Source organism: Taeniopygia guttata, chromosome 3 (assembly GCF_048771995.1).
Source record: "Taeniopygia guttata chromosome 3, bTaeGut7.mat, whole genome shotgun sequence".
Classification (NCBI taxonomy): Eukaryota; Metazoa; Chordata; class Aves; order Passeriformes; family Estrildidae; genus Taeniopygia; species Taeniopygia guttata.
Genome location: NC_133027.1, coordinates 92,422,965 through 92,436,635, shown reverse-complemented (window position 1 = coordinate 92,436,635; position 13,671 = coordinate 92,422,965).

The window sequence follows — 13,671 nt, the reverse complement described above, 5'->3', positions numbered from 1 at the left end:
TGGGAAAGACAATGTCTGCTGGCCCATCCATCCAGGTCAGAGCCCCTCAGTACAGCTGAATAGCCAGGTAAACTGGCTTATTTCCAGAGGTACTCACAGGGAAAAGAGGGCCTGCCTTCTCTCAGCCATGGGTCAATTGCCTTGCAGTTTGGGTTTTAAGACATGTGGAAATTTGCCAAGACGTTGGGAACAATCCTGTAGAATAAGTGCTGATGGGATTGGTAGATGATCTGGGGAAATACTCAGCAAACTGAGCCTCAGTTTCCCTACTCTGAAGAGGTTCAAGCCTCGCTGGAGGCACTGTGGGAAGCGAAGTTGCAACTGTCCTTTGTGTCAGCAAGTTACCATGTCTGAATAAAGGTGCAGAGAAACTTGTCTGTGCAGAAAGCCTGAGCTGCTGTGACAACAAATTACACAAATCAAGTTCTTTGACACAATTCTAAACAAGCACTTGGGGTAGATTATTGCAGCTTCCTTTACTCTGCAACAATGACTAATGCAAGGTTTAGGTCATCTTTAAAACAAGGCTTTCATACTGCTGTCCGTGGTACTGAAACCACTGAGATTGATTGCAGATGCAGCAAGCAGCCCTGACAAATGAATGTTCCAAGTATAAACATTTGGAAAGTCAACAAAGGTAATAAATCTGTGCAGCGTATGGGGAAAAAATAGCTGAATAAAGGTTTTTGGGGATGTTTGGCCTGGACACTGCAGAGCTCTGACAGTTCTGGAAACAGCTATCACTATTATACATTGCTTTTGATTGCTTTATTTCATCACAGGGACCACAGGCAGAGCACAATGTGCTGCAGTGGGCATTTAACCAGGAGATGGAAAAAAAAATGTGGGATTTTTTTTGCTCTTCTCCTGCCTGGTTTGCCTAGGAGAGCCTGCAAGATTTTTGAAATGGGGTATTATTGTCCAAATCCCATTTTTGAACTGATCTATGAACAAAGCTGAAAAGATTTTGTGAATATCTAAAGGTGCAGGTAGATCTGCATCCTTAGGCTTTTGGGATGCCCAGAAGGATCAGATGAACCAATTGGTATCTAATCTATGGGTGTCTTTTGGATATCTCAAAAGCTTTCTTGCATCTTACAGCATTCTTAATGATTCAAACTCCAGCTTTAGCAAATTCCTGAAACAGAGGTTTGGCCATCTTCAGATCTGATGATATAGCTGCTCTGCAAACCAGGACTTCTACACAAGATGCAGAGGTTCAAAAATGCATATTTACAGTTCCAGATCCTTGCATCATTTCTCAGAAGTGCTCAGCTACAAAGATCTCCCCAGCAGAGCCAAGGAAAAGTGAAGTTGCACTTGGTAGCAGACTCCATCCCAGAAATTTAATAACATTTATTCTTATGGGCATGTTAGAAATTATAGGCTCCAATCCAGTGCTCCTGAAGTCACTGGAGAGAGGACAATTAGCACTAAGCTGTCTCTGCGAGCCCACTATTGCATTATTAAAATCTTCTTTGCCTCTGGATTTAGGGACACTGCCTTGCACTCATCTCAGTGATAAAAAAAATCTTCAATGACAAATGTCAACAAACGGCACAGAATTAGAATACTTTGTCAGCGAGTTGTTCTAGTTTTTGTTTTGCTTCTCCCGTTCCTCCCCTGTCGTCCCGCAGCCCCCACCCCCTCCGTGAGTTTCCATAGGAACGGGATGAACGGGTTCCTCTGCATCCTCCAGTGGGATTCAGGCAGCAGCAGAGATTCTCTGCGCAGAGCCATTGTTGTAAACAACAAGAACACCTTTGTCAAAACCAGTGTTTCACCTGAGAAAAACACGAGCAAGCTGCCACCCTGCTCGGGAAGGAGTTTGTGTTTGCTGCCCCAGCTCAAGAGGTGCCTTGTCCTGCAGAAACGGAGGGACTGAGCCACAGCCACCCGTGCCAGGATGCCCAGAGCAGTGGGGACCTGCTGGGCCTGGCACGGGGCACAGACATTCCCTGCAGAGCAGGAGCCAGCTTGGACAAGGCAAACTCTGGCAGGGCTGTTCTGTAAAAACTCAGCAGAGCTGGAGATGAAGCGGTCCCATTTCCCTACGGAAAAACCACAATGGGCGCTGCAGCGCCTTCAAGATTTCACCTCCCATCTCTTCATGCAGCTCTTAACTGACACATTTCTGGATATTTTGAGACAAAGCCTTGACTTGTACTTTTATTAAATCATGATAATTGCATTTGAGCTGGTGTCTTAACCGAAGGAAAAAACCTCCATTGTTTTAAATACAGGTTTAAGAAAAATTTTTGTGTAGCACTTAAAGAAATAATTTAATTGTAAGATCTTTTTTTATATGTGGATGACTTTTGTCAAGAAAAAAGCTTTACATTTAATGTCCACATGGTCAAAGATTTGAGGTCAATAGCTACTCTTACAAAATCTTTGCTGCCCCTTTTCAAAGCCAACAGGACCTATGCAGTGATTTTGTAAAGATGTCTTGATGAAGTTCAGTTACTTCTGCTGTTTTATGATAAGTATTATAAGTAACTCACACTTCCACCTCCACTTCCATTTTCTTTAAATGGAAGTTTCTTCCTTTTAAAAGCATCAGTTAATTGCAGTGTACTATGACATCAGCTTCTGCAGACTCGAAGGCACCAGTTCATACACTGAAATACCTACAAAGCACAAAGGATTCCACTAAACAAAATTAATCATGACATTCTGCCAATTATAGTCCCTTCAAAGCTAAAAACTCCAGTTTTCTGAGCAATGCCAGGAATGCTTACAGGGATTGGACTCTTCACAACTTATTAGCTGCTACAATTTTCATATTTTTCATTAGGTGCAGAAATAAGCCTTGTCTCTTAACAGGAGATTTACATACACGATAAATGGAAAGGGAAGGAGGAAACGAATTAATTCTGATTTGTGACTCTACCTGGAGGTCATGAGCTTGCCAAAGACATCCAACAGCATCACAAAAAATAACCAACTCTTAAAATGCTATCTGCCCGGAGTCCTGACCCCAGCTTTTGATTTTATTTTCTGAAATCCAATATATCCATTTGCTATTGTCAGTCATTCCTTTGGAGAATGACCCTGTGATTTCAGGGAAGCCCAAGACACAGGAAATTCAAGCAGACAGAGCCAGGTTACCCATTAGAACTCTCTGGTTTCTTTGCAGAAGGATGAATAGTTTTCTCCCAGAACTGCATTTCCTTCTCTCTTTCTCTCTGCTGGTATCTCCAGCTGCCTCCAGCTACCTCCAGATTTCTCCACAGCACCCTCCCAGACCTAACAAAGTGACCCAGCTGTAAGAATCTCATGACACACTCATGGAATGCTGCAACTGCCTTCAGCCATGGCCCCAGCATAGCAGCAGCTCCCTCTCATCTAAGAGTAGAAACCCAAACCCTCTGGATTACTCAGAATCCAGGCACAGCTGCTGCTCAGAATCCTTTTTCCATTTTCCCCCAGTTCTGTGTCTGAATGCAGACTGCTGCTCCTTCCTAAGATAATTTGCTTTATAGAGATCTCAGCTCTGTCAACCACTTGTGCTGTGTTTGTAAACTGCAGGTAATTTCTGTTCCTCTCTCTGTGAAGGTTTTAATATTAAGATGCCAACATTTTGTTCTGTTTTGCTAAAAAAACATCTGCAGATGAGAGATCTGTTCTACATTTCCATCTTCTGTGTGCCTGCCAGGTGCCTTCCTTTGTTTGACAAATGGCTCATCTTGGCCTCAAGACATGCAGAACATCCCTTTTGCTCACAGATCCCATTCTGTCTGTGAACCTTCCGCCTCTGTTCCTTGCTTTCCACAATTCTTTAACTTTTTAAGGTTTTATCTCTTGATTATCCAGTCTAATTTCAAATTTAACCTGCTGCAAATTTTCCAGGACAGCTCATCCCCTCATAATGATCTGGTAAAGCTGTGACAAGCATATTTATCCAGAAGAAGCATCTGATTCCCAGAAAAGTTAATGAGCACTTCCACTTTTGTCACAACAGTGTAATGAAAACTACACGTCCCCCTGTTAAATGAACTGAAATATCACCTTCCTGAAAAGAGAACACTACAGTGGTGTTCAGCTTTCCTCAGTAATATCACAGCTAATGATCCAGTTCTTTACAAGGCTGCATTGATACGGGAACATCCAAGACATCACCATTTTTATTTACTGGAACCTGGACTCTCCTCCATCCTCTGCCAAGGGGTTTGCATTTCAGTGCCAGCTCTAAGACCAAGCACATTCCTTTATTCCCTAAAACTGCCCCTGTTGGCCAATGCATACCGTGATTAAAGACAGACGAAGCTCCTTGCTACAGTGCTTTGTAGATGGAAAGCTGTAAGCTTTTATTTTACTGAGAAAACAAAATGCCAAACTGCTTTTCCCAACTAAGTTACCCACTCTTATTTCCTGTTCAAATGACAAAAACCAGCACAGCATTTGCAGAGCTCCCAGCTTTCCCTTTTCCTTCTCCATGCTGGTGGAACTACTGGGATCTTCCCTGCTCACACCCAAGGCACAAATGCCACCATCAGCAGACCTCATGCACATTTCACACTCTGTGGTTGCCCCACTCCAGGTGCCTCACATCCTTATCACTGCCTGGGATACCTGTGTGGTCCTAGAATGTTTTTAACGTGCCAAGTCATGATTTTGCACCTGTAATTGCACCAGAGTTGGATGGCCTTTTGTCCCCATGCCATCTCTTCACTGGATTTCCTTTAAGGGTGGTTGCTTTGCAAGAAAGTTCAGCATCATCATCCAGTCAGCTTTTTTTTTCCGTAGGTACTACTTTCTGCCCCAAATCAAGAACTTTGGGCAGGAAGCTGCTGCTTGCAGTCTTCTGGAGAATGGATGCCACCATTTGGCTATGTGTCTTGTGAAACAAAGACCTCAAAATGTATCTTGGCATCAACAAATCCGTATCAGTTTTCCCTCTCTCAGTAATGCCCAAGATTCAGTCTAAAACACACTACTGGGTTACAGCTTGCAGAAGGCCTTTGGTTTGCAGCACCCTGTCACACTCACTCATCACTTTTAAAACACTCACAAAACTATTCTGCTTCCTGGGCTAGCACAACAGCTTGCTCACAGCACTTTGGGGTTTAATTTCAATCAAGATTCCTTGAAATTAATTCAAGCAAATTTCATTATTCATGCTGCTCTTTGGATTGTCATTACTGATAGTTTATACTCTGTTCATGAGCAATAAAATACAGCTTTCCAGCTCCAGTAGTTTAGGCAATCCCCACTCCTATCTATTTACTCTATACCACCATTACCATTTCTTGTAATTTCATTAAAGTACAGGAGGTTTGTGAGGGTGCTTTATTTTCTGTTATGATGGTGTTAAAATCTGTTCCAGAAATGCAGTGTCAGAAAAGTGGTTTTTTTTTTTTTTTTCTGGTGATTTAGTTGATGGATTTTTTGGCTTGCTTGCTTTCTTGTTTTCTTTTTTTTTTTCCCCATCCCTTTATCTTTAATCTGCTATAGAAGTTCTCCCAGCTCCAGGTGAAATTTCTTAACTCTCTACCAGCAGTGTTGGTGGCACACAATGAAATCTTCCTTAGCCAATATACTCCAGGGTTTTTAGAGGTCAGGTATAAAAAAGATCTTCTGTCATTCTCTTCTAAACTGATTGCATTTCCTCTCTCAGATAACACAGAACGTTTTTTAAAAAGAAAATCCCTATTTGCTTTCATTGCTTGCTGACAGCTTTCCTGGAACAGTAGTGTCTACGCTAAGTTAATTTCTTGGACAGCTGAAATCACAGCAGTTCACTCCTCTCCCCCACTACTATTTCACTCTTGAATTTTTGCTATGGTCCAACAGCCACAAAAGGCTTGTCTGGAGCCAGTACTGGAATATCTTTCAGGAACCACCCATTTTCCTGCAAACTTTTTTCCTCTCCGAGGAGGTGAGCCCTGTACAGCAGAAAACACCCAAAGATTTCATTATATTCCAAACTGCTGTAGTTTTACTGGGGCTGTGTCTCAGGCCCCCTTAAGCCTGGCTCCTGGCCCATAAATGCTTTCTGTACATTTCCTTACCCTGAAAGGATTTCTCCTCCATCCATTCCCTTCTTTCCTTGAAACCATACAAGCACATGGCTTTCACAATATTCTGCACCTGGAGCTTCACCACCCATTTTGGATGATGTTTATGTCCTGATAGTTTTTTTGCATCCAACTCCTTTTGGCTTCATATGTTGCTTCTTTTGCAATTTGAAAATGAAGGGAAATTCAGGCAATCCCTACTCACATTTCCATGACCTGCCATGGTGTGAGTCATCTCTCACTCTCTCTGCCCTCTTTCCCAACCACCAAATCTCACACTCTGCTCCAAAACCTCTAGAGTCTGTAGTGTTATTGCTATTTCAGGTGAAAAAGTGGAGGAGCAATCCGCTGATGCACAGATAAACATCCCTTCAATGGATGTGCCAGTGAAAAATCATTACTGTGTGTCCTGTTTAATACAGATGGGAGATCCCAAGTGCTGTGGACAGTCCAAAGAGTGAGGTCAGACATGAATCACAGTGGGTATGCCCAGTTATGAGGAGAAAGTTATGCCTAGGGGCCAGGGAGAAGGATGAGGGAACAGTGCTGAGCAGGAAAAGGTTTGTGATATGTGGGACAGAGAAAGAGAAGGAACAAACAGCAGACAAAGCAGCAAATGTAATGGAAGGTAAGAGAACTGGAGGAAATTCCTGGTGCCAGCACCACTGCTTCTCTTACAAAAGAAATTGAACAAAAGAGAAAACGAACTTTCACCTTGGACTGACTTCCAGCATTTGTGGTACTTAATGGACTGCAGATGGACTTCATGTTTCAATTGTACCAAATACCTTCAACTCACAGCCTGCCAATTCTCTGAGCTATCAAGTTGTTCTCTTTAGGATGAGTATAAGGACAGAGATTTCCACTCCTCTGGGAAAAAGCTATTAGATACTCTTTATTGAGGAGAATGTGACAGCTGGAGTAAAACCATTTCAATGATGACCTTTCCCACCTGACTCTTCCTGGGATTTGCTTTTTGAAGTTCCCATTGCCCTGCCCCCTCACATCAGTAACACACCAGGGTCTCATCCTGCTAAAGTTGCCAGAATCCTCAGCCGAGGACACAGCAGCTTTCTGACCTTCCATTCTTGGTCCCTCCTGCAGGTTCCCTCAGGACACAAAGGGAACCTCTCCATCCAGGCTGTGCAAAACCCACAGCACTCTGTCAGGGAAGGTGGAATGTCCTCCTTCTCTTTTTGGGAGTGTCCTCCCACCCTCTGCAGCAGCACACAACCCAGGGGTGTGCAAGGAAGGACGGTGTGACTTGGAAAGCTCCTCAGATTGCATTTATCCACATTTATGCCATGTCTATTTCTCATTCTGGGAAGCAGAGCAAACAAAAGAATTGAATTTCACTGCATCACTGGCATGTAATAAGCTCATCCGATTGTTAGTCTCTCTCATAAAGACCAAGTCCCTAGAGTCAACATAGGACAGAGCTAAGCCTTGGGAATCAGGCAGGAAAAGTAGGTCCCTTGGATGCTACAAATCCAGAAGATACAGAAGAGACCTCACCTCTTCTAGATATTTATTTTTAAATTCATAACTGGATAAACCAATATCCTAATTAATAACTGGCTAATAAATAAACAGTTATTATTAATAATAATAATAACAACCAGTATTTAATAATTATATTAATAACTTATAATGATAAATTAAGCTCTTGAATCAAGACCACCTGAGTCAGTATCTCAGGAAACACCCCAAAAAGTACTGTGTACTTCACCTCTGTCATGCTCATTACTCTATCCCAAAAGAGAGACTTACAAATGTACACAGGGAATGCTTTCCAGAAAAAACAAACAAACAAACAAAAAAACCCCAAAAAACCCAAAAGGAAGGGACATGAGGTCAAATTGCAATGTACAGTTGTCACCACACACCCCACAGTCCGAGGCCAAAATAATCTGGATTTTTTTCACTTAATGAAATGTTTTTTTACTAGCTATTTTTAAAGGGAACAGATATTCCACAAGAAACCATAAAAGAAAAAAGAATGGAGCAGTAGGAGCAGATTACAGCTCCTGGGAGGCTGTTGGAACTCCTCAGTCATAAACTTTCCTGAGCCAAGCTCTGAGGGACAAAGAGGCAGATTCACATTTGGTCTTCACATCTAGGACTGTAAAGATGGGCTGAGGCTGGAATAAATGTCAGGGATTTCCTCCCCAGCACCAAAGGGAAGAGGATAATTTAAAAAAAGCCACAAAGAAACCCCAAAATAAGAAACTGAATCTGATGTCTTGTATTATTAGCATTGCTATATTTGGGTATTAAAATAAAAAGGGAATTGCTGCAAGTGCACAATTTTATTGTTTCTAAGCATTCTTAAATGAGAGCCAGAAGTAAAAGAGGAGATGTGCTTCCATTTCCCACCAGACCTTTCAAAAAACTAGTAGTTCTTTAGATAAAGATAATCATTCTCAGCATGGTTGATTTACATTAGTACAAGATGGGACAAAGTTTGGTTTTTAAAGTCAAACTTGACAGCTGAAGTTGTAACTCCACTTCAGCAAAGGGAGCAGGTGAAGAGCAATATCTGCTCACATCCAAAATCTGATTTGGAAGGATGTGCCAGTTCACAGCAGGACCTGAATTGTCCCTCTGTTTGCTTATCCCCTGGCCTGCTAGAGGGACTGGGCCAGAAAGTGAATCTATCTGTTTACTCAGGGTTATCAGCAGAGAAACTGAAATTATTTATCTATCTGCCTGGCTTATGGAGGTCTGCAGAGATCAGTGCTGAACCTGAAATTGTCTGTCAGCCCATCTGTGCCTCACCAGCACAAAGACCCAGAGGGATCACTATCAAATTCAGAATTATTTGTCTATTCACTCTTCAGCCTGTTTACTTTCTCAGCTCTGAGATGGGAAGCAGACCAGCAGAAACATGAAGTACATCCCAGGCTGGGTCAGCCTGCTCCTGAGTGGTGCAAAATGCTACCAATTGTCAGAGTTGCAGTTGTTGGAGCCTTCAAAATTTACAGTGAAATTGCTAAGATATACTCCTCTAATGATGTGCAGGACCACTACATATTTATAAAAAAGTACCATTTCCTCAGCTGTTTAAAGGATTTGTGCATTTAAACCCAATCATTCACTCATCTGATCCCATCAGAGTTTCCTCATGTGCCTCCTGGCCCTGAGGGAGTGGTGAGGAAAGGGCACGGGATTAGTGATGTTTTTTATCGTGAATAAGAGATCCTCTTTCCCTATGGGATATTTATTAGTGGCCTGTTTCTTGGGCTTCTCAAATAAAACCACAGCACCTCATGTTTGTGTTTTTTTTTTTTTTTCTGGAAAGGAAGACAGGAGTGTGGGGCCAAATCCCTGCAAGGGGTGCAAGGAACCACTGCAAGTCTGTGGTTTTCTTGTCACCTCTTATGTGAGAGGGGGGCTACAGGTGCTCAGTGTCACCAAATGTCATTTTTGCCTGGTGTCTGACAATTGTAATCTGTCTGGCAGGTGAAAAGGATGGATCAGGAGGACTCGTGAGCTGCTCACACAGGACATCCACCTCTGTCTGTCATTCTGTTACCTCTGTTTCACTGCATTTCTGTCATGGAGGGACATCTCTCTTTGAGGAGAGCCAAGGCTTATTGTAGTCACCCTCTATCAATCATGTCCAGAAAATAAAGTGGCATTTTTCTTGCCAGGTACTTATCAATGCATATTTTCAAACATCTCAAGGAAAATGATGCAATTCTGCTCCTGTAAGCGTTAAAGTAGCAGAACTGCCTGACAGAAAGCAGGGGATTTGCTCTCCTGGCAAGATTCCACAGGCACCGAGGGGTGTAAGCAGCTGGTGATGCACATTCATGCTGTCCAAAGAGTTTTGGCTAGTCAGTGCTGAAAACAAAAGCCTTAATAATGTGTTTCTTTCCATGACAGCTCTCTGCTTTCTCTCAGACCTCTGTGACAACAGCCTGCTCCTCTGGATCCAATCTACTGAAAATGTAGAATTGTGCACATGCAGGAATATCACTGAGATTGGGGCCAGAAGGGTGTGCAGGGCTTTAAGACACCTTTCTGTGTGAAAAAACTCCAGTTGTGAGAAATGGTCAAGCATCGACCAGCTGCTTCAGGGGAAATTCAAATGCTGCATAAGGAGAACAGAAATGGTTCAGAATTGTTCAGCTTTTGTAGGAGGCACAGTGAATCACACCTTTGACAGCAGACAGCTGCAACATCTATTGATCAATGTTTTAGAAAAAAAAAAAAAAAAAAAAAAAAAAAAAAAAAAGCCATACCTGTATCGATTGGCCATTTGTCATTTGAGATGTGTTTTAAAGCAAGTGGAGGAGGCAAGCAGAGGTTTAGCATTCCTGCATGAGAGATGGACTCTGATTTCCCTGACAGCCCCAGTGCCTGCAGGCCAAATGATGGGAGCATAGCCAGATGTGCCAACAGCTGGGCAGAGCTCTTCTCTCCGCATTTCTTGAATTTTGATTTCTCCTGCAGCCCCCAAAAAGCTTCCAGAAACTTCCCTGACCCGGGCACCCCTGCTCCCGTGTCCCCATCCCGGGAGTGCTGCACATCTCTGAGAGATTCCCTGCTGCCCCTCCGGCACAGGGGAAAGGAGGGTGCAGCAGGGGCCCCACCACCAGGCAGGGAAAAGAGCAGCACAGGGCACCTTTCCAAGTAGAGTCGCTTCTGTTATTAACCAAAACATTGCAATTTTCAGCTGAACTGTCATCAGTATTCAAACCTGCACCCTTCATTTCGCTCTCTCCTGTACCAGACTCCCGGGCAGGCCAACACCAATGAAATATTTAGGAATGAGGTGAAGAGGTCTGCAAAACCACAGGGTGAAGGTGGAAAAGCAGTGCAATTATTTTTGTTTAATATTAATATACCACTGAAACCTGGCTAGTAGGCATGGGACAGACAAAATGTAAATGACTCTAATGTCACGAAGCAGCTCTGAGCAGGATGCAGAAGCCTTACCCTAGGGAAGGGAATACATGCATTTACCAAAGTGGTGAAGAAAAGAGAAGCAATACTTTCTTTTGACTCAGAATTCCCACTTCTGTTCAGCTGGGAATAGAGGCATAATTAATCAAAAAGCATAATAAGTTTCTTTCTGCCTTAATCAGAGCTGTACAAAAAAATAATTTTTCCAGTTCAGTAGCTAAACCAAAATAATAATTGTAGAAATATTTTTAAGATTTCTGAAATGAAACTTCAGGCTCCCTCAAGTATTGTCAGTGAGCAGAGAAATTTGATTTAACTGAAATAAGATGGTAACTCTTCACATTAGGTGCTCTTTATTTATTTTAAATACACAGAGCTAAATTTGTCCCTAAAAAGTTGTTCCAAAGGAAAGAAAAAAAAAAATCGAAACAGATCTCCTGAAGGAAGTATCCAAATTAACAGTTCTGGCCTAATGAAGAGAAACAGATCCTTCCAGATGGGTTGGGTCAAGCCTGAGCCTCCCTCTGCCATTGCCAGGCTCATCTGTGGGAAGAGCCAAGGGATGCTCTGCACTTCATTCACATCTGCCCAGTGATTAAGCCTCTGAAGAGACAGTGGGATGGATCCAGTGCTGGGTGTTAAAATTTCTGGTAAAAAGTGACCAAGTTTGGAAATCAGACCCTCTGTACATGTTGTTGGCAGTGCAGGACTAACTCACAACCCCCAGGGACCGATCAGCCTCACCAAAGCCCCATGGACTCAAAAATCACAGAGCAGCTCTGCATGCCAGGAAAAGTTCCATATGTGGCTGCCAGTTCGCCATCACCATGGGAATTCTGCCTGCTTTATTTGGGTGGCACAAAGTCAATTCAAGCATAGTGCATTTTATTAAAGCAATTGATGCATTCTCTATGAAACAAGCTGATTTTCAGGCACACACACATCCCTGTCTTTGCGTCTAGGTTATAAATGCAAGCTGCAGCACTAAGTACAAACTGAGAATAACTGCTCAATTTAATTTTAGGCTTTAATTTGATTCATTAACTTGGTGACACCTTGGGTAAGGAAGGGTATTTGGTACCCAGGAAGTGGAGGAGGAGCATTTTTAGCATGAGGAGAAGTAAAGAAGTCATTCAGTCCTCTGGGAAAGAGAGGGAGAGAAAATGAGAGCAGCAGGTAATTTATTACTGGTTTAACAAGAAGCTGTAAGCTGAGAGGAGGGGATAAGAATTATAAAGGGCTGTAAAAACAACATCTCTATCGAGGCCCTAATGTTCAGTGTCCAGAGTTATGAGTTGCACTTCCCTGGCTTGTTTCTTGCTGCTCCTATTTCAGACATGAAGAAGGACCTGGGATCTCTAAAAGCTTGTCCCTTTTATTCACCTCTGTGAATTGCTCCCATAAAAAATATTACCTTTCCTGACAAATCTTGCCTCCAGAATGTCCTCAGAGCTTGGCTACTCCCAGCACAGCAGAGCAGAGCTCAGGGCTTGGACCTGCAGGCCCTGGAGCCTGCCATAGGTAGGATCAGGGAGGTGGCCTGTGGGGTTTGCACACATATTTAGAGAGGAAGTGGCAAATCCCATGGAGATGTTGTGTGACATTCACATTCTCTGGACAGAGAGACATAATTCTGTCTCTCAGGATTTCTTGGAGAAGCACAGAGAGAAGAAGAGAAAACAATCTTTATCTCTGTTCCTTTGTTTTCCCCATGTGGAATGTGGTGTGGGGATTGTTTACCTGAAGTGATTGCTGGATTGGATTTTGGTGAAGGTTGTTTGAGTTCAGTGACCACTCGGATCCAGCTGTGTCTCGGGCTCTCAGCAGAGAGTCATGAGTTTGAGTTAGGTAAGTAAGTAAGTATGTAGCATATGATAGTATCTCTTTAAATAATATATTAATGTCATATAGTATAATTTTAATAAAACTATCCTTCAACCTTCTGATCTAAAACCAGACATCATCATTTCTTCCCTAAGCCGGGGTCGCCTGATTGCACAGAAGTTCATTTTCCCCTGGAAGCTGCATCTTCCCACAGACCTTGTCTTAGGGATCCACTAAAGGCAATTGGGCTCGGGGCAGGGATCCTGGAGAAAAGCCACTGCCTCCTATTGCTTGAAAGAGCCTTAGGACTCCAGACCCCCCCCTTATCTTCCCAGTCACTGATTTGAAGTGTTCTGGGCTCTTTTGTCCAGCTTCAGATCTGACAAGAACACCCCCACACATCCTTAAGAAAATGAAGATGTTAGCGAATTAAATTCTTAGCTCTCACAAATGTCCTCTGATACCTTTGGGGACACAATTGTCCTGATTCTCATTCACATGAGGGACTGTTTATGCTGCTGCACTAAAAAAAATTGCTATCTAGGCTTTGCTGTAAATCCAAATTAGGCCCCTAATGCTGGTGCTGGGGACAGGATTAAATTTATCACAAGCAATTGGTATGTAATATTTCATATTCCCCAAGCAAATCCTTCCAGAGCAGAATGAAAAAGCATACATTGTGTATGTAATCCAAATGGAAGGAGTCTTTTTCTTCATGTTAGAGAAATATTTAAAAAAATTTACTCCTTTACAACTTTCCTGTATTGATAGATGTTTTATAATTTATTTTCATGCCAAAAAATGCCAAAAGAAAACAAACAAAAAGTAGTGAAAATAATTACCAAGCCTTCCCATGGATCCAGACCCTGATTTATCCATTAGAGTGACAAATGACCCTGAAATTGGCTCAGCTGGT